Consider the following 20,626-nt stretch of genomic DNA (forward strand, 5'->3'; position numbering starts at 1 on the left):
TGGGAAGAGCAGCCCAGATGGAAAGAAGGCTACGCTCAGTGGTTCGTAAAGACAAAGAAGCACGCGGTTCCGACTATGTTAAAGAAAAGTTACAATATCAAAGAGTATGATGAATCGAAAAAGGGTATTATATGCTGGTTGTATGATGAGCAGTTGAGGCTATTTGTGATTAAACGCTTTGATGGGATTCAGTACTTTAAGAGGTTGTTGAGATCGTTGAATACATTGCCTGAGTGTGAGGTGAAGGATTTGGCCAAGTTGGGGTTGATTAATAGAAGTGATGATAATATAGTCAGAATTATTGGGAAGATTGTGTGGAAAGAAAGTATAAAAGAGAAGAAGTTCGAGTTGTTAAAGCCGCAGAAAGGGAAGCTTGTTGAAGATAAGACAGAGGAATGCGAGCTGATGGCAAACCTTGGATGGCAATGAAGTATAAGCCGATCCGGTGTTTGAAAGAAGTGCCGATGAAACCAATGCCCAAGGATGTCTTAAAGAATCTTAAATGGTGGTATGTTGATAGTCAAACAGCTGAAGCGGTTATGGAGGATGAAGATGAACAAGAAGTTATGAGAGTATATGATCCCATGTACTTGGTAAATTTGTCTCAAGCTGACTTGCAGGTGCTAAACGAGAAAAAGATATTCTATATTCCTGTATGGAAAGATGAAGCCAAGAAATATCAGAGAGTTGTTTCTGTTTGTGTCAGAGAAGGCGTTCATGCTTGAAGACGTGTGACACGAGATTTTTGGGATTACAAGACACGAGATTGAAGATAGAGATATGAAGCTACTGCCAAGGAGGAGTCTGTTGGTGCATGATGTCAGTAGTTCAGTATTTAGTGTTTTGTATGTGTCTGTAATCGTGTTAGTTTGTTTGTTTTGGTTTTAGATATGTAATCTCACAAGTTCGCCTAATGTAAGCGAACTTGTGGAGAAGCGAAGTTAATGAAAACTTCGCCTAGTCTGTTAGGCGAAATTGTCGAAGTCTTTATAAGCTTAGGGTACGGCTTGTTTCAAAAGGTACGAGGGAGAACGTGTAATTGTGATTCGATATCACGTGTTGAAGTGTTGCAATACAACGTGTCTTATCAGTATTGTAACGTGTGTTCGTGTTCGTTTTAACGTATTCCACATCTTATACTCGTATCGTGTTACGTAGGGATTCCGCACCTACGTATTACGAGATAATCCTGTGTAGATCCGGCTGGGAACCTACAATCACTTCCAGGAGAAAATAGTTCTGTAACGAGCTTCACGACCCCTGACATTGGTGCATCATCCTGCAGAAAATGATTTACCTTTTTAATGAATATTGTTGCAGTGATTATATATAATGTATGTATATATCGACACTCACTAGATACACAATGTCATAGCCTTTGCGGTAGATATCGAGAGAGTTTTCAACGTTGTGATTCCTGCAAAAAGGCAATAATATAATTACAAATACTCATTTTTGGCTGCCAAAAGATTTAATTTAATAATGGCTTGAAAGAATAATATCTACTTACAAATATCCAACAGAAATACGAGTTACATAATCCAAACCATCAGACATTCTCAAATCTCCCATATGATCACCAAGAAGTAGCACATTAGTTCTTTGCTTCAGAGACGCGCTATCGATCATTTGATCATCAATTTCACCCAACTGCTCATGCAAAGATGCAGCCATATCGAGAGCATGCTCGTTTTTATTCAAGCTGTGAATCAACTTCCCTGTGCAAATTTCCAAAACTAAAACAATGGTTACCTGTTCATTTACATGTTCAAGTAGCAGCTAAGTTACCCGTAAAAGATACAAGGTTACCACTGTCGTCAAATTTCATCCGGTTTGATACGATCTTAACATTTTTGAAAGTTCTATGAAGTTTTTGACGAAGAACCTGATGTCAATGAGAATAAACACCATTGTTATAACAGGGCTGGCAATTTCTTGCATAACATGAAAGTTCGGGTCATAAACGGGTTCAACCAGCCTAACTCATTTATGACGTGATTAAACCTGTTTTACCTAATCGTGTTGAGTGGGCTAACACATACACAACACGTTTTATATTATTAAATATATTAAAAATTTGAATATATGATACATTTAATAATATAAAACAGTTACACAGTTGATAAACGGGTTATAAATGTGTAATGTATGTGTTAGCCCAATTTAACACGACTAGCTAAATGGGTTCAATCGTGTCATAAACGTGTCGACTCGCTTATGACCCAAACCCCTTTGAACTCAAACCCAAGCCAACTTAACTTCATGTCGTGTTGCCAGAAATTGCCATTTTCAAACTAGGATACTATTTTCCAGCTGGCATAAAAGAGTGCTGACATGGCAGTGGTTTAACTTACCTCCTCAATAATATCTGCTAGACCTGCTGAAAATATGAGAACCGGAATGTCTCTTTCCTGTACACATAAAAGATATAGCTTTACTTACGTTTTCATAACCAGATGATGTCATAAATAATTTAAAAAAAATACATAACTAATTTAAAACAAAATGTAGAACTACTTCATCTTTTAATGTAAATTTGCAATATTAACAAAATATGAAACCTTTTTTTTTTGTAAAAAAAAAGAAACTAAATCAGGGTCCAACCACTCGGTTCAGTTATGCAGCCGGTAGTAATAAAAATGTCAAAAAAGGCTAGAAACTCGCCTCTAAAAACTCAAAAAGCTCAGCAACACCGTCTCTAAAAGCAATCAAAGCACTAGATACAGAGTTTCTTATTGCATCATACGTAAGACCTCCTTCAACAAGGAGATCATGTACCTTACCCCACCTGTAAATTAAAAGAAGGAACATAATCAAATTTACGTACTAATAAACGCTTTTATATATAAGCGTGTAAATAGTCAACATACCATTCTTCCATGAGCTTTGTTTTCTCATCGATTGGAAGTTGTGGGTCATATTCTATCGGATGATAATAGTTAAATAGTTCATCTCTTTTAGCATTGTACTCAGGGTTCTCTTGTTTTAGAAGCCCGTGACTCGCTACACGCGTAATCAGATAATACTTTGGTTACATTAAAAAACACATAACAGTAACAAAATCATTCAAAGTTTATAAAGAAACCATGAACATACATTGTCCTCTGCATCCATCAACCCAAAACCTTGTCAGTGTATTATCGAAATCTGCAATTACCTACAGTTTAATCAACGAAACGGTAGCAAAAAGTTAGATCAAGAACCAAAGTACTGTTTGCAGACTGATAGATCACATTTTGTTTTAAGATTGCATTGCCAATAAGGGTATGCACAGTTCAGTCTGGGTTGGTCTTGGGCTAAAAGCAAACAAAAAACCAAAACTTCAGTTTTTGAAAACGTACGGTTTCGGTTTTGCCATTTGAGCTTTGAATGTTTTGGGCCCAAAAAAAAAATTTGGCACAAAAAAAAGTTGTTAATAAATAACTAATTGATATTATACATTTGGACTAAAATATTTGGATTACGTATTTATCAGATTCTAAATTACTTATAAATAAAAGATAAATTATTTTGTTAACTAATAACTAACTGATTATTATACATTTGGACTAAAATATTTAAATTACATATTATTTTTTTTAACAGCCAACAAACATAGAATGCCTAGGTACTCAATAGTCCATACGGGGTGACCCAATGGCAAAAGGTCACCGCCAGCTGGCCTAATCCAGCCGTACGTTCCGGGGAAAACCCACCCGCCTGAAGGCCCACCGGTGGTAATACCCAGACGCCCTCAGGATTGAACTGAAGATCACAAAGATTCCAGTCTTTCTTCATTTAAACTACACATTATTAAATTCTTATAAATTACTTATAATAAAAAATTGCTGTCCAGCAAAAAAAAAATCTACAAACTCTGTTCGGTTTTTAATACATGTAAAACCAAAACCGAACTGTAAAAAGTTTGATTTTTTACAAAACATTAAAGCCAAACATTCAGTTTTTGTCTCGGTTTGGTTTTTCTGGTTTTATGCAACCCCTAATTGTCAATAAGACTAAATTTAGTAACTTTTTATATTATGAACACCGGAACTATGATTATTACAAAAAGGGTACCAATAAAAACCCCCAAATTGAAACGATTAACTATTTACATATAAAAAACCTGCAATTTCGTGGGACCCGCAAGGCGAATAGCTGCTTTCTTTTAATGAAGAAGCTTGGGATTATCGATTACAACGTTTGAAGAATAACAGTTGGACCCGTTAATCATTGTTTTAGCTTGATTCATGCTTCTTGCACTGTAGTTAAGAACCCTAGAAATTAACAAGAAGAAGTGGGATGAATCAATGAGTTAGATGCTGCTTTATGTACACGCATTGTAACATAGATTAAACATTACTGATTGCTGTTGACATAACTTCATAAGTTTACAAAACCTGGAAGTGAAGTGGAGAGTAAACTCAGACAATGAGAAAGTAAAAAAAATAAAAGTTTATAATTTGTATTTGTATTATTAAAGGACTATAATAGACAACGTTGACCAAATATTATCAAAAATGAATACGTTTATTTAACATACATCTCTTCAATAACTGTTTTTTGTCTAATAAACAAGGGTTACGTCAGCGAAATCGGTTTAACCTTAGCTGACAATTTTAGGCACTAAAAATTGTAAAAATAATACATGACTCACTTTCAACCAATCCAAATATGATATGTGTCAAACACGGCTAAACTTAGTCTTCAACTTTAGTTTATTAACCATCATGCATGACTCTTAGCCGAATTCGAGATTCGTGTTTTTCACCTAGCCGACTCATATTTTCTCTTTTAACGCGCTCTAATTTGACTCGCGGGCTAGAACTTCACTTAATTAGCCGTCTTCTTTTCTTCCTTTAGCTGCTAAAATTACATAATTTACCTAACCAATTAAGTACTTAGTCGGCTTCCAATTTTTTTTCTCTTAGTCGCTTCTTTTTTCCTTTTAATAAATTTAGTCGCGATATTGAATGCTTTTACTTACACAATTTAATACTTAGCCATGTTATATTTTTTTCCTCTTCGCCATCTTATTTCTTTTCTTTTAGCCGGCATGTTGTGTGCCTACAATTGAGTATATTGTAATCGTAATTTATTATGTTTTGTTATTATTATGATTTTTATTTCAGTGTTAATGAACATTTTCGTTTATTATTTTTTTTGTTAGTGTCAGCACATATATAATATTTTTAATCAATGAGGAAAAATAGATATTGTGTTGTAAGAAAGTAAAAAAATTTTGGTAGGGTGAAAAAGGTTTTATAAGTTTTTTAAAAAATTACAAATTTTGTCCTTTTGAATTACATAGATTACGGAATGAGTCCTTTATCAAAAATAGTTTCACTCTTTGTCCTTTATTTGGATGTTTGCCATGATTTTTGTCCTTTAAGCTAACACCCGTTAACTTATACCGTTAAACAGCCCCATGTGTATAAAATGTGATCGGCATAATAGTCTTTTCCCCTGCCCCTTCTCTTTCCTCCTACTCACAACTTCAAACACTTAGAATAATTAACACCCTTTATAATTTAGAAACCCGGAAGAACATGATTCTTCTTCCAAAACCGTTGCTGATAACAATAATGATGATGATGATGATGATGATAATAATAATAACAATAATAATCGGAAAGCAAAGAAGCAGGAGCAAAACACTGTTCAATCAAACTAAGAAGAAAAACAGTTACAAACGTCAAAACCCTAGGTTTGTTACCGAACCGAATCAAACAGGCAATAACACTCCGGAGCCGGAGGAGAAACAACTCCGGTTCAATGGCGAAGGCCGGAATCAGACCGGAGGTAGCACGCCGGAACCGGTGCAGGAGAAGAAGAAACCACACCATTACAACGGTGGAGGACGGAATCGTAACCCTAGGTTTGTCAACGAAACAGGAGGTGACTCACCGGAACCGGTGCCAGAGAAGAAACAACATCGTCAAAACAGCGGGAAATCGGAACCCTAGGCTTGTCATTGAACAAAATCGAACCGTCGATAGCACGCCGAAGCTGGAACCGCTGCCGGAGAAGAAACAACAACAACACCGTGACAACGGCGGAAGGCGGAATCAGAACCCTAGGTCAGTTACCGAACAAAGTTTGGGATTAACAGGAATACTTTGGGGATTATGGTTTCTAAATTATAAAGGGTGTTAATTATTCTAAGTGTTTGAAGTTCAACAGGTGAGTAGGAGGAAAGAGAAGGGGCTTGGGAAAAGATTATTATGCCCATCACGTTTTATGCACATGGGGTTGTTTAACGGTATAAGTTAAAGGGTGTTAGCTTAAAGGACAAAAACCATGGAAAACATCCAAATAAAGGACAAAGAGTGAAACTATTTTTGATAAATGACACATTCCATAATATATGTAATTCAAAAGGACAAAATTTATAATCTTTTTCTAAGTTTTATAAAAATATTAGATAAGAAAATAAATTTGGTAAGTAACCACATTTAATATTGCGGTATGCGGCAAAGAGAAAAATAAAGATGATGAATAAGAGAAAAAAAAAGAAGAAGCAAGCAAGCTAAGTACTTAAGTGGGTAGGTAAAAGTATTTAATTATGTGAGCTATTTTTTCGTCTAAAAAAAGAAAAGAGGACAAGTAAGAAGAAAAAAAATGGAAGCCGCCCAGGTGTTAAATTTGGCTAGGTAAATTATTTAATTTTATCGGCTAAATTTATGCATCTAAAATACAGAAATGAAGACGACTAAGTGAAGTCTTAGCCTACGAGCCGAGTTAGAGCCGGCTAAGAGGGAAAAAAATGAGTCAGCTAAGAGGGAAAGGAATGAGCCAGCTTAGTGAAAAAACATGGATCCCAAAGCTGGCTAAGAGCCAGGCTTGCCGATTAAGAAACTAAAAATTGTAGGCTAAGTATAGCTGTGTTTGACCCGTGTCATATTTCTATTAGTTGAAACTGGGCCTCATATACTTTTTATAATTTTCAATGCCCAAAAAGTGTCGGCTAAGGCTTGACCGCCTTAGCCGGCTTCCTTGACATAACGATGGTTTATTGGACCAAAATCCAATTGTTAAGGACATTAGGCTAAAATCGACATGTTTATTTTTGAAAATATATGATCACAGTTGTCTATTATATAGTAATTTTGCCTTTATTAAAAGTGTGTGAAGATTAAAAAAAATATAGATTTCTTTAAAATGAAAAGCTTGTAAGAATGCTTATAAAAGTGTATGTTATATCGTTTCGGTGTGAGTATCCACAAAGTGGGTTGTAGGCATCTTCTAATGTACGTCCGGAGGAGGTGGAAATAGGGTGGATGTATGGATGGAGTTGTGGAGGGAGGTCTGTTCGGGTGGGGTTTATCGTTATAGATGAGAAGCAGACTATGAAGTGGGGGCTACCTCTTTCACACACACATATATATACACACACATAGTATATATTGCTTTAATAATTTTAGTTGGACTTGCGGAGGTTTAGTGATGTAGAAAAAGCAAGGTTTTTTTAGAAAAGTTTGGAATATGACGTGACGTCGATGTGATGAATTGTGAAACTCCAGTATTGCTAGCGCTCTAAGTGCCAACCAACTTTTAAAAAGATCATGGTATGTCAAAGTCTTCAAGATTAAATTTAAATCACAGGCGTTTAATTAAAGTCATAAAAATCTTCTAGAAGTAGCAATTGATTAATGGCAGTTATACACATTCTCTCATGTGTTTAACTCTCTACGTCAATATCAAAACTTATTCCACTTTCACTCAACATTCATCCTTTAAATATATATGTGATCACCCTCCCCCTTAATGGTCCAAGGGCTGCAATCAGTCTTGTAGTAAAAGTCTGTCGACCGTTAGGTGGGGAATAACGATTAATCGATGTATAGTTAGAATTTTCACAAACTCCCTTCCTCTTCTTTTCCTTTTCAAACAAGCACACCCCATCTTTTCAAACACCCCATCTTCATCGTCACTAACTCCTCCGCTACACCACCGTCCCACACCTTACAACCACCATCCCTTTCTCCATCGTATCCGCACCACATGCAACTTCAGTGACCAGCATTAGCCACCACCTGCATTAGCAACGTTGACTGAGGTACTTACGGGTGACAAATGTCGCCACTATTACTTCGTTTTTTTCAGTGTACTGTAAAGTAGTTATCACACCCTAACCTGACCCGACCCGACCCAAATAACTATTTTCCCTTTGAAATATCTTCAAGTTTGTTTACATTTTTCAAAAATGAAATAACTTTTATATTTTAGTTAAAACAAAGTTACTTTTTCTTATTGAAATATCAATATTAATATTATTATGACATGATTAATTGTTGTTGGGTGACGCGCGTGTAAACCCTTGAAGTGGTGTGCATATATAAGAAGAAAGATAGATACAGTAGTCGGTCTTCAGGTGTTGCGCCGTTGCTTCAAAGTCAAACCCCCTCGAAATTGTCGCCGTCTGGTCGGATTCCGACAACTTCAATTCTCCTCCGATGAGTTATTATGTATGTAATATCAATCACACTTCATACATATATATATATTTATATATACACACTCACACTTTATATACTCATACACACACATGCACATGCAAATGCAAAACCCTAGCTTCTTGCTGTTAACTATATATATATACTGTACCACACTCACTTAATCGGCTTATAGGCTTTAGATCTATATATATATATATTTTCAATCGATCCATATAATCCTAACTCTAGGGCTTGTCTATCAACTATATATACATATATATATATACACACTGTTCTAGGGTTTTGGATAAATTGTTATCGGATCTAATGTTTTTATATCTGGCTTTCATTGTTGCAGCCTGAAGCAGCCGACGAGATCATACGGCTCCCACCTGATTCTGATCCAGCGGCCTTAGAATTAGGTACTCGGCACAATTTAATTAACTAATACGTTTCTTGTTTGTGTATACATGTAAAGATTTTTTGGTGGTTTGGTCAATTTACCCAAAAAGAATATGGTTTCTGGTGGGTACAGATCGACCATGAAGCGTTTTTAGTGATTCCGCTACGTTAGATAGCAAAATTTGACACGGGGCTGAGGAAAGGCGGCATGCTCCACTATCTGAGATAGTGGATCTATGCCAATCTCAGAGAGTGGAATACCCTAAAAACGCTTCACGGTTGATCTGGACAACCAGAAACAATCCTCTTAATTTGGCTAAATCGACCGATCCAACAAATTACTTTGTAATTAAATATGCATAAGCTTCTTTTAGTACTTCTGACTAAAATATGTTAAATCCGCTTCAGTGTTTGAGGATCTTCCATCGACGCGGTTCACATGGAATATAGAGAATTTTTCAACATTAAAGGACATTAATAACTTGCTCTCTGATCCCTTTGATGCTGGAGGATACAAATGGTATTATTTTTTGTTACATGGTGGATTGATTTGTGTGTTAATTTCTTTCGTTGTCTCGTGTTTGTGTAGGCAATTACAGCTCGTATTCCTGAAAGGAAACAATGAGGACGGCCTATCGTTGTATATTCAGGCTGTTGATTCCACAAAACTGCCATATGGTTGCAACATATATGCTAAGCTCAGCCTGGCTGTAGTGAATCAAGTGAGTCGTTCGTTTAACGTGCAGGAAGGTAAGCCTTTACTTATGTTGCTTACAAGGATCTACAACGCTCATTTATTAGGAAGGCTCTGATACCATGTAATTTGTCAAATATTCGATATCATTTATTCGCAAAGTGAGTACATATACAAGATGGTACCACACATGTTTTGAGGGCGATATATATACAAAATAAATACAATGATATATACAACAATACTTGCTAGCTGCTTTTTTCTTTTTCTCGATCGTACCACACATGTTTTGATCATTCTTGCTTCTTGTTTTCTTTGTCTTGCCATCACTCAGGTTTCTTGCTATTTTGATATCAGCCTTGCTTTGTTTTTGCTTTAGTTACTTGCTATATATCTTCTCTTGCTTTAACTGGAATTGGTTTATTTGCTAAACTTGCTATTCTCTTGTTTGTTACTAATCAAAAACCAAATCGGTATATGTTTTTCTTGCTTCTTGTTTAAACGTTCTTGCTACTGAAACGATTCTTGCGTTTGTTCGCTTTCATTAAGCCTGTCGTTGCTCATAAGATCTCTTGCTCACTTGCTACTAAACTTTTATTGATCAACCTACTCATGTGGTTGATCAGGTTTCTTGCTATACTTACTTGATTAAACGAAAATCATCACTAACAATTATAGGACCAAGCCAGGAGATCATGATTCAACCAACAATCAAAAACATAACATGAAGAATTAAATATCCACTAAGACCCATTACCTTCCGATCTGGGGAAACCCTCACCTAAGGCCAACGTCTATGAACACTCACCTAAAGGCACGACAGTGCGGTGAGATAAAACCCTATTGTTGCAATACTCTATATAGTTATTGCTCCCTTATTACTAAGTAAAAATGGAAATTTGATCATTTTGATGATCAGTTTTACCTTGCATCTTGATAAATCAGTGGTGGATATATTGTAGATAAATTTTGGTATGCAGCCCAGAACATTAATCCATACTCTTTAACCACGTGCGGACATGCTATCTTGTAGTTTCTTCTTTTATATGTTCCTTAAAATGTTAATCGTTAAAACATATGTGGTCTAGTTCACGTTAGAAGTAATATTCTGCATAATCTTTTTATGATAATTTATAATGTGTGTAACATACCTTAGTTATTTAATTATCTCACATCGACAAGAACGAAAATATTTATTCCTAGTGTCGTAATCTCCACGTTCTATCCTGCAGATACACAACATCATGAGTTTAGTTATCGATATAATGATTGGGGTCATAGCTGGTTTATGCCACTTAGTGAGCTGTATGACGATGGCAGAGGTTATGTTATCAATGATAAATGTGTAATTGAAGCTGATGTTACAGTAAGGCAGTCAGTTCGCTCAAAAATGGAAACTGGTTATGTTGGCCTTAAATGTCTAGGCTCTACTTGCTATGTGCATTCTCTCCTACAAACCTTATACCACATACCTTACTTTAGAAGGGTGAGTGATATCACTTTTTAGCTTTTACCTCATCAATTGATGCTCTTTAAAAGTATAATATTCGACGCTCATGTTTAACTTTTCAATCAGGCTGTCTTTCATATGTCACCAACTGGATTTGATATGCCATCTGGGAGCATTCCTCTGTCTTTGCAGAGCTTATTCTATAACCTTCAGTACAGTGAAACTAGTGTCGCCACCGAAGAGCTGACCAAGTCTTTCGGTCTGGATACACATGAATACTTTAAGAAGAATGATGCTCAAGAATACATCATGGTTCTCTTTGAGAAACTTGTAGAAAAAATGAAGGTATGCCTATTTCCGCCATCGAACATGAATTTTGTTAATTTTTTATTATTGCCTGATTATGTAGTTATGTATACTTGTGGTTATACATTGGCATAGGGTACTGTTGTAGGGGGTGCAATACAACGATTGTTTGAAGGACATACTATGAGCTATGTCGATTACATAAATGCCGACACCAGATCAACAAGAACGGAAACTTTTACTTGTAAGTACATTAACATTTGTAAGAACAAACTTGTTTTATATATGTTGATTGTAGTTCTTTTATTGACACATATATCTTGTGTCAGACCTTCAGCTTGATGTCGAAGGTTGTCGCAACGTGTATGATTCTTTTGACAAATATGTAGAAGTCAGGCAACCTGAAGCTGATATTAATAGATATGATCAGGTCAGAATCATTTCTTGAATTTATTATAAATGTACATATTTTGCTATTTAAACATTTGGGCTTTTACAATTCAATCATGTGTTGTTCTTCACAGGATCTGTTCATTGATTTCCCCCCTGTTCTAGTACTGGAGTTAAAACGTTTCAGATACGATGATTCCATGGAAGATACAACGGTGAAGGTCAGTAACTTTGATCCTTATGACATGGTTCAGTTCATGTGAAGGCCGCGGTTTGATATACTTTCGAATACGTTTTGTTGATTCTTACAACAATACCTTATTTGGACTTTTTATTGTGAAATTATTCAATTGGACAGATTAACAACGATTATAGATTCCCCTTGCAACTTGATCTTGATATAGTGGATAGAAAGTATTTATCACCTCTGGCAGACAAAAGTGTTCGCAATCTTTACACTCTTTACAGGTATCAGAATTTAGTTGAGTATTTCGCACCGCGAGTTCATTATAGTAACTTTCATGAATCAGTAGTCATAAGATATATAGCATAACATAGTAACTAGTTATTTTAGTTCTAGAAACAGTTAGAAAGCAGGCCAAAATGATTACTGTATTATTTAAGTTATGGAAATATGCAGGAAAAACCATAACTATGCTAAGTTTTGTGAATAAGTTGGCTTTTTAATTTATTTTATTGTCTGAATATTCAGTAATTCAGTTCTATGTTATTTTTCCAGTGTTTGGGCTCACAGTGGGGATGTACATGATGGGCATTATTTTGCCTATATCAGGCCGACGCTATCTGATCAATGGTATGAAATATCACGTGTTTGACAACTACGACTGATCTCTTCGGTTTTTGATTTTATTATCCGGTTTTCAATCTAAAAATACGTTCATTCATTCATACATGTATATTAATTACATACATGATTGAACAAAGTAACACAAACAAATTTTGAATCTTGATTTCACTAATTTCATCCTATTTGTTTACAATATAAACAGACGTTCCAAACCAACGCAACGTTTGGATACGACTGATTACATGTTACAATATTAACACTTGACATTAAGCTATAAATTTAGTTTAATTAATACTTCCAATAATACATACAGATATAAATGCAAAGGCATATGCACAAACACAAACACAAACACACACACACACGCACAATCTATCACATTTTTATTTAATGCGTTGGCTGAAGTTAATATCTTGTAGGTTTAAATTTGATGATGAACGCGTGATTGTCACAGATATCAAGAGAGCATTGTTTGACCAATATGGAGGCGAGGAGGTGATTTGGTGGATGATATAAGTGATTTATTAGCATGCACTTCACTTAAACTTATATATAATTCATGAATTTATGTTTTATTTGAAACAGGTAAATTATTATACAAGGAATTCAAACGCATACATGCTTGTGTATGTACGTGAAAGTGAGAAGGCTAAAATATTTTGTAATGTGGATGAGAATATGGATATGGCCGAACACCTTCGAGTAAGAGTTTTTATTAACAAATCTGGTATTCTTATTAGTTTTTGTGATCTTACTAAAAAATCACATTGAACCCATAATTATATCTTCCAGGTAAGATTAATAGAAGATGAACCGCGTTTGTGTACAAAAATAAAGGTTAATTTCCAATGTTTTCCTCCTTAGAACTACCATTTGAGATTCATGAAATCATTACTTACCTTGCAATATGATGAAACTAGGTTGTTCATGATAGGGATATTTATGAACAGATTGGGAGACAGATATATTTGATCTAGTGGATTTTGATATAGTTCGTTCTTTTCGTATCCGAAAACATGCCTCTTTTGCTCTTTTCCAGGTACAATATTTGGTTATCACATATCATACATAGTTCAAATTGTGTTTTGTATTGTGCTATTTTATAAATCTGAATATCTGAAAAATTTTGCAGGATTAAGTTTTTAAAGAAACGGGTATACCAGTGCGACGACAACAATTTTGGCTGTGGGAAAAACGCCAGGGTCCAACCTATCGCCCTTATCGTCCATTGACATCTAAGGAAAAAGATAAGACTGTATGCACTTTTTGAGCTCTGCTTAAATTTGGTTTAATTGTTGATTAGTTAAATAAATAAACTAATTACGTTAAATATGACCCAATCATCATTCGTATTGATTTTCGTCCAATCATATTTTAGTGAATCTATGGATCAAGATTAATGTCACTAAGATCTTTCAATCGTTGCTAACGGGCAATTAAGTTGCAATTTAACTTTCCGAAGAGCTGCATCTATGCATTTATATAGGAATAATCCAAATGCTTTTATTGGTTATATCCTTTCATTATGATTTGGTAATTTTTGTCTAATTTAATGTGTTTTAGGTTGAATATATAAGAAAATTCTCAAGCAGGGTTAAAAACGACGAGCTTCACTTGTATCTTGAAGTAGACTTCGGATCGGTAAGATCTCACTGATAGCTTTTTATTTTTAATATTTGCTATCCATTTAATTTTCCATTGTATAGGACCTGCTGCCATTCCCTCCACCGGAGAAGCCGATTCTTCTTTTCTTTAAACTTTATGATCCTGTAAAAGAAAAGCTTCGGTATATATCGACCCTCACTCTATATATAACAATATGATACCATATATATACTCACATACAATACGGAATCAGCGTTGATTATTGTTTTTAACAAGCAGGTTTGTCGAGCACCTCGGTGTGAAGGCTACTGGAAAGCTAGATGACATAGTGTTAACGCTAGAAGGACTGGCTGGCTTTAGACATGGTGCTGAAATAGCACTATATGAGGTCAGTATTATATGTTTTGTTCGGTATTCTATCCACATTTTGTTATGTTTTATTGTTTTAATCTTTACCTTCATTATGTTTGATGCAGGAAGTGAGTTCTGAACCATTTGTCATATGTATACCCCTTGACAAGGAGCTTACTTTTAAAGAAAACCAGGTATTAATGCAACTCTTTGTTTGTGGTTTATATATTATAATTGTTTATTCATTTAATCATCATTTTGTAATAATTATCTGGTAATTTGTGTGTCTTCCTAGCTTAAAGATGGGGACATTATTTGCTTTCAGAAAGTTGTTCGTGATGAACTTAGAGAAACGTTCCGGTTTCCTGATTTTCCTTCTTTTATGCAACATGCTCGGGATCGTCAGGTAATTTGCAACAAGTTTATTCTTGTTTGTTAGCAATTTTTTTACTTTCTGATATTTAGTTCTATTTGGTTTGTTTAGTTATTTTGTCTGGAAGGTGAACAGGACATTGGAGATTCTTAATTTTCGGAAGCATGTTGATAAACGGCTATGAAGTAGTCATGTGAACTTGATGTCGAGCAAGTTTTCTGCTAGTATGTTTGAGTAAAGTTTATCGACTAGTTGGAATTTATTCGGGCTTTTCTGTTTGATTGTTATTTGCTTTTGTTTCTCTTGTTTAAGAGCGAGCTAGTCTTGTTTCGTTTATGCTAATTAACCAGTTCAATAATAAAAATTGAGTGAACCTTTTGCTCATTATTTGTGTTTCATTTGTTTGTGAGAGTTGTTCTTATGCCCAAAATTGTGGTATTAGAGCACAATGTGTTATAATATTTGAGTTGCGAGCACATCTCCATACAAATCAATGGCTGAACCAATTAACGTCATTAAAAATTGAGTGAACCTTTTGCTCATTATTTGTGTTTGATTGTTATTTGCTTTTGTTTCTCTTGTTTAAGAGCGAGTCTTGTTTCGTTTATGCTAACCAGTTCAATAATAAAAATTGAGTGAACCTTTTGCTCATTATTTGTGTTTCAGTTGTTTGTGAGAGTTGTTCTTAACTTCTTATGCACAAAATTGTGGTATTAGAGCACAATGTGTTATAATATTTGAGTTGCGAGCACATCTCCATACAAATCAATGGCTGAACCAATCAACGTCATTATGATACAAGGTCTAAGGAGAGTTTAATTGTGTTTAGCGACCGGAGGGGTTCAAGAACAACGAGTCTATAAGCTAACAAAAGGTTTGGCCTACGCCAAGCCCCAAGGGTGCAGAACATAAGGCTCGACTTGGCATTAATTAAAGAGGCTCGTTTTAACAAGATACAACAACAATAATGAGTGGTCTACCATAGAGAAGCTAACTAACGGTTATTACTTGTTTAAATTTGAGAATTACTAAATTTGAGAATTATTCTTTAAAAAAAACACTATAAAACACACGACTCACATAGGCTTATACTACAAGTATAGATATATATTGTCCGTCTTATACCATGCATATAGGTCTATATTGTATAAGCCGTATAAGCCGACATATGACTTCTATAAGTAAAGGCGTCCTTTAAAATAACAACATCCATTAAATATATTGTTAAAATATTAAAAAGGAAAAAAGCACAAGTCAAAGGAGTAATGGTCAGCTTCCCAATATTGTCTCCTAATTAGAAGATGTCACAGGCTGTCACCAGTTTTAGTTACCTTGTTTAGGCTCTTTTATTTTCTATTTATGCTGGTGTTCTTTTCCTGTGTAGATCATCCTTTAATAAATACAAAATAATATATTCTCTGAATACCAATTCAAGATGGTATCAAAGCATGTTTGATCCTGTGAAATTCTAAGCTTCAAGATGCCTGACACATAAACCATTGTCAGCCAAATTCCTGATGAATTGACGATGCAGATTGCTGCTCTTCTGAGAAATGGTCTCGGAACACAGCAAACAACAACAAACTCTGAAATTTATCCTTAGGGATTAAACTCGGGGGTGATAACTATGCCTTAAGGGCAACCCTGATGAAGAAAGCCATTGGAGGCAGGGGAAGAAGCTCTCACATTACAGGCGACCATGTGCCTCCCTAAAAAACCGAGACAGGTTACTCACGCTGGGAACAAGACGATCAGTGTGTCTTCACCTGGATTATCCAGAATCTCGAATCCAACTTGGTGAATAATGTTTCACGGTATCCGACCGCAAAAGCCTTGTAGGATGGTTTGGCAACTACATACGGGTTCGGAACCGATTCATTACAAGTCTTTGACCTCCATAAAAGAGCCAACTCCCTTAGACAAGGATCTGACACTTTGGAAGACATGTGGAACAAACTGCAAAGCATATGGATGTCCATTGATAGAAGAGATCCAAACCCCATGAAAGACCCGGGAGACATCCAGATCTATAATAAGAAGACTCAAGAGCAAAGGTTATACCAATTACTCACAGCACTCAATGACAAAATGGAACCTGTAAAAAGGGATATCCTGAAAAAGGATCCTCTTCCAACGGTGGAAATGGCTTACGCCACCATACGCAGGGAAGCTGCTAGAATGAATATTCTAAGATCTAGACCATCCGATAATGAGTCAACAGAGATTGGGATGGGACTGGCTGCAAAAGACTGGTCACAAAGAACAAAACTTCGACCTAGAGATAAAGAAGATAAATCCAAGCTCTTTTGCACCCACTGTCAAATGAAGAAACACACGAAAGACCAATGTTTCAGGCTCGTCGGTTATCCAGAGTGGTGGGGAGATGGTCAGAAGCAAAAGAATTCGAGGGCTGATGACAAAGGAACGTCGACGGCGGGTGGGGGAGTGGCTCCGATCGAAAAAGGCAGGAGCGGCGGTTTTGGGGGATTGGCTGCAACCACCAATGATAATTCGATAGGTAAAGGGTTTGAGAATTACATCTCAAGCCCTCCCACTCTTAACTCTAAGATTTTTCCCCTAAATCTTTCTTTATTTGCTGAATTTAATCAAAAAGGAAATGGAAATGAAAAATCTAAAGCCTGTCATGTTCAGCCCATATCTCAACCTAAAACTTCAAAGAATTGGATCTTTGATTGTCGGGCCACATATACCATGTCTTAAGATCCCAAAGATTTTTGTAATATATCAGCCCCATCTAAATCCCATATCGAGACCGCTAGTGGGGAAATGGTTCAAGTCAAAGGGGGAGGTTCTATCATTTTTTCAGAAAAAATGAAAATTAACAATTGTTTATACATTCCCTCTCTGTCCTCCAAACTTTTATCCATTAGCCAAGTTACAAAGCAACTTAATTGTGTCGTGCTCATGTATCCCAATTTTTGTGTTCTACAGGACATTCGTACGAAGGAGATCGTTGGGCGTGGTACTGAACATGGAGGCCTCTACTACGTTGATGAGGTGGTTCACAGGGGACATGCCATGCTTGCTCATGGGACAACTGAAAGACAACTATGGTTATGGCACCGACGTCTTGGTCATCCCTCTTTTAGCTATCTTAAATTTTTGTTTCCTAGTCTTTTTTCGAATAACTCCGTTCAGGAGAAGTGTGAAACTTGCATTCTTGCAAAAAGTCATAGAGTATCTTTTAATCAAAACGATACTAGAGTTGAGTCTGTTTTTTCTTTAATCCATTCTGATGTTTGGGGACCGGCCCCTAATAGCACCAATAGTCGGTTCAGATATTTTGTTCTTTTTGTGGATGATTTTTCACGTATGAATTGGATATACTTCATGAAACATAAGTCAGAAGTCCCTGAAATCTTTTTATGTTCTATAAAATGGTTCAAACTCAATTTGGAAAAAAAATACAGATCCTCCGTTCCGATAACGGAACTGAATTTGTGAACAAACCGATGAAAACCTTCTCCCAAGAAAATGGTCTCATTCATCAAACTACTTGTCCCAATACTCCGCAACAGAACGGTACCTCGGAACGAAAAAATCGCACATTACTCAAAAAACGTGTGCAATTATGATTGAATCTCATGTCCCTTTGTCATATTGGCCAGAAGCTCTTGCCACATCGGCATATCTTGTTAATCGTCTTCCAACTCAAACCCTAGGACATAAAACCCCGTTGGATGTCCTAGCCACCTAAGTAAAAGTTCCATCCATAATGACCTTACCTCCTCGGGTGTTTGGATGCTCGGTGTTCATTCACACTCCAAAAACTAATCGAAACAAACTTAGTGCCTGTGCTGAAAAATGTGTTTTTGTTGGGTACGGCATCCACCAAAAGGGTTATCGTTGCTACAATCCTGTCACTCTTCGGGTCCATGTAACCATGGACCTTGACTTCACCGAATCTGACTATTTTTTCGACCATCAATCTAGTGCTCAGGGGGAGAAAATAAGTGAGTCACTCGATTGGTTCGATTGGTTGTTTTATCATAGTTGCTCGATGGATGTTCCGACAGAGCCGGTAGATGGCGCCAACGAACCTGCTTCAACCAATGTTGAAGAGGATGACGAGTTAGCTCACACAACCAACGATTCTCTTAAGGACGTGTAACATCCCGAAATTTCAAGATAATATTAATTATATTACTTAATAATAGAGGGAAAGTTTACTCGGGTTATCTGGAAATAAACAATAGAATAGGAGTTGGTATGGGTCGGGCTAGCGTTGGGTAATGGACGTGGGTTATGGATTTGGATTAATAGAGATGGGTTAAATGAGAATGGGCCTTAGGTCCATGGGATTTCAGGGATATAAATATCCCCTAAACCCCAAAATATCTTTCATATTTCACCAAACTCCCTAACACACACACCATACCACACTAACTTCGCCGCCGGGCCAAGGGAAGAATCGGGCAGATCCGAGAGAGAGAGAGAGAGCGGTTGGTTGTGATTAACAAGTAAACAAGATCCAAACAAGCTCAAAAAGGTATGATTCTTGACCTTTAAGGTTTAAAGATCCAAGCTTTTTAGTGTATAAGCGACCGAAGATGGTCGGGAAGCGTAGTGGGTGATATTGAACCATAGCAAGGGTGTTAAAAACGCTCAAAATGCTGGAAAGAAACCGAACAGCGGCTGTCTGGGTAACTTCGCCTGCATCTGGGCAACTTCGCCTTCAACACGATGAACTTCGCCTGATGAACTTCGCCTGCAAGCTAAGTTCGCCTAATGGCAACTTCGCTGTAAAGTTAAGTTCGCCTAACTGGTAACTTCGCCTGAGGCCAAGTTCGCCTGATGACAACTTCGCCTGAAGCCAAGTTCGCCTGATGGCAACTTCGCTGTAAAGCTAAGTTCGCCTAGCTGGTAACTTCGCCTACAGCTAAGTTCGCCTAAGGTTAACTTCGCCTAGAGCTAAGTTTGATTAGAAAATAAATTAAAAAGCGATAAGTTGAGTAAGCTACTACTAGGCCACCAGATTAGATCAGGCGAGTGTTGATACGTGTAACTTGTACAGTCAGCCGAGCTCAGATAGAGAAGGGATTTACAGCTATCAGAAAAAGAAGCAGAATTCAGGTGAGTTTCTAGCCCCATTCCTTGTTATGTTTTCGGGGCTGTGTGCATACTCAATGTGATAGTTAATACACTTACCTTAAATGGTAAGTGTATGCCGTGTATGATATATGTGATAGATACGATTGATTGCTTGACAGTACGTGAACGATCTTCGGATATTGCACGTACTGTCAGGATATAAATAAAGATATTAATATTGCATGTAATGTAAGGATGATGTATGAACATTATGAATGAAAGCTTGTCGGTACGTGAACGATCTTCGGATATTGCACGTATCGTCAAGGGAAGTGATTAGCTCCTTACATGGATATTAAATAATAACGTATAGATAGTGTTCCTTTTATGGAAAGTATAGTGTTCCTTTTATGGAAAGTATGGTGTTCCTTTTATGGAAAGTATAGTGTTCCTTTTATGGAAACTATAGTGTTCCTTTTATGGAAAGTATAGTGTTCCTTCTATGGATAGTAAAGTGTTCCTTCTATGGAAAGTATACAGAGTGTTCCTCCTATGGAAATTATATATAGTATGGTAATGGTAATGGTTCTTTTAATAGATATTACGTGACGATCCTCCTATGGATATTTATACGAGGTTAAGATTGTAATATGTGTCTTCGGATACGGGAAGAAATATATGGGAATAAATTGTATGTATGGTAGCAAGTATGTAGGTAGAACAGAAGGGCAACTAGTGAAGTATGGATATGTATCTACAGATATGTATGTATGTGTAT

At 36.3% G+C, this 20,626-nt stretch overlaps 2 pseudogenes across 1 annotated transcript; one reads left to right on the top strand and one right to left on the bottom strand.

Moving 5' to 3' along the window:
- Positions 1–1,150: 1,150 nt before the first annotated feature.
- LOC143538759 (uncharacterized) lies at positions 1,151–4,256 on the bottom strand (annotated as a pseudogene). The gene is made up of 9 exons (XR_013136310.1): positions 4,106–4,256; positions 3,097–3,157; positions 2,871–3,003; positions 2,665–2,788; positions 2,355–2,411; positions 1,789–1,885; positions 1,511–1,718; positions 1,357–1,417; positions 1,151–1,279 (listed from the first exon to the last, which is right to left on the bottom strand). The product of XR_013136310.1 is annotated as an uncharacterized LOC143538759 (transcript).
- Positions 4,257–5,754: 1,498 nt separating this feature from the next.
- On the top strand, positions 5,755–15,105 carry LOC143538760 (ubiquitin C-terminal hydrolase 13-like; annotated as a pseudogene).
- The last annotated feature ends 5,521 nt before the right edge of the window (positions 15,106–20,626 follow it).

The sequence above is a fragment of the Bidens hawaiensis genome, unplaced genomic scaffold (genome assembly GCF_021521415.1).
Source record: "Bidens hawaiensis isolate Kalapana, Puna unplaced genomic scaffold, B.hawaiensis_p1.1 tig00011691_1, whole genome shotgun sequence".
In the NCBI taxonomy this organism is placed as follows: Eukaryota; Viridiplantae; Streptophyta; class Magnoliopsida; order Asterales; family Asteraceae; genus Bidens; species Bidens hawaiensis.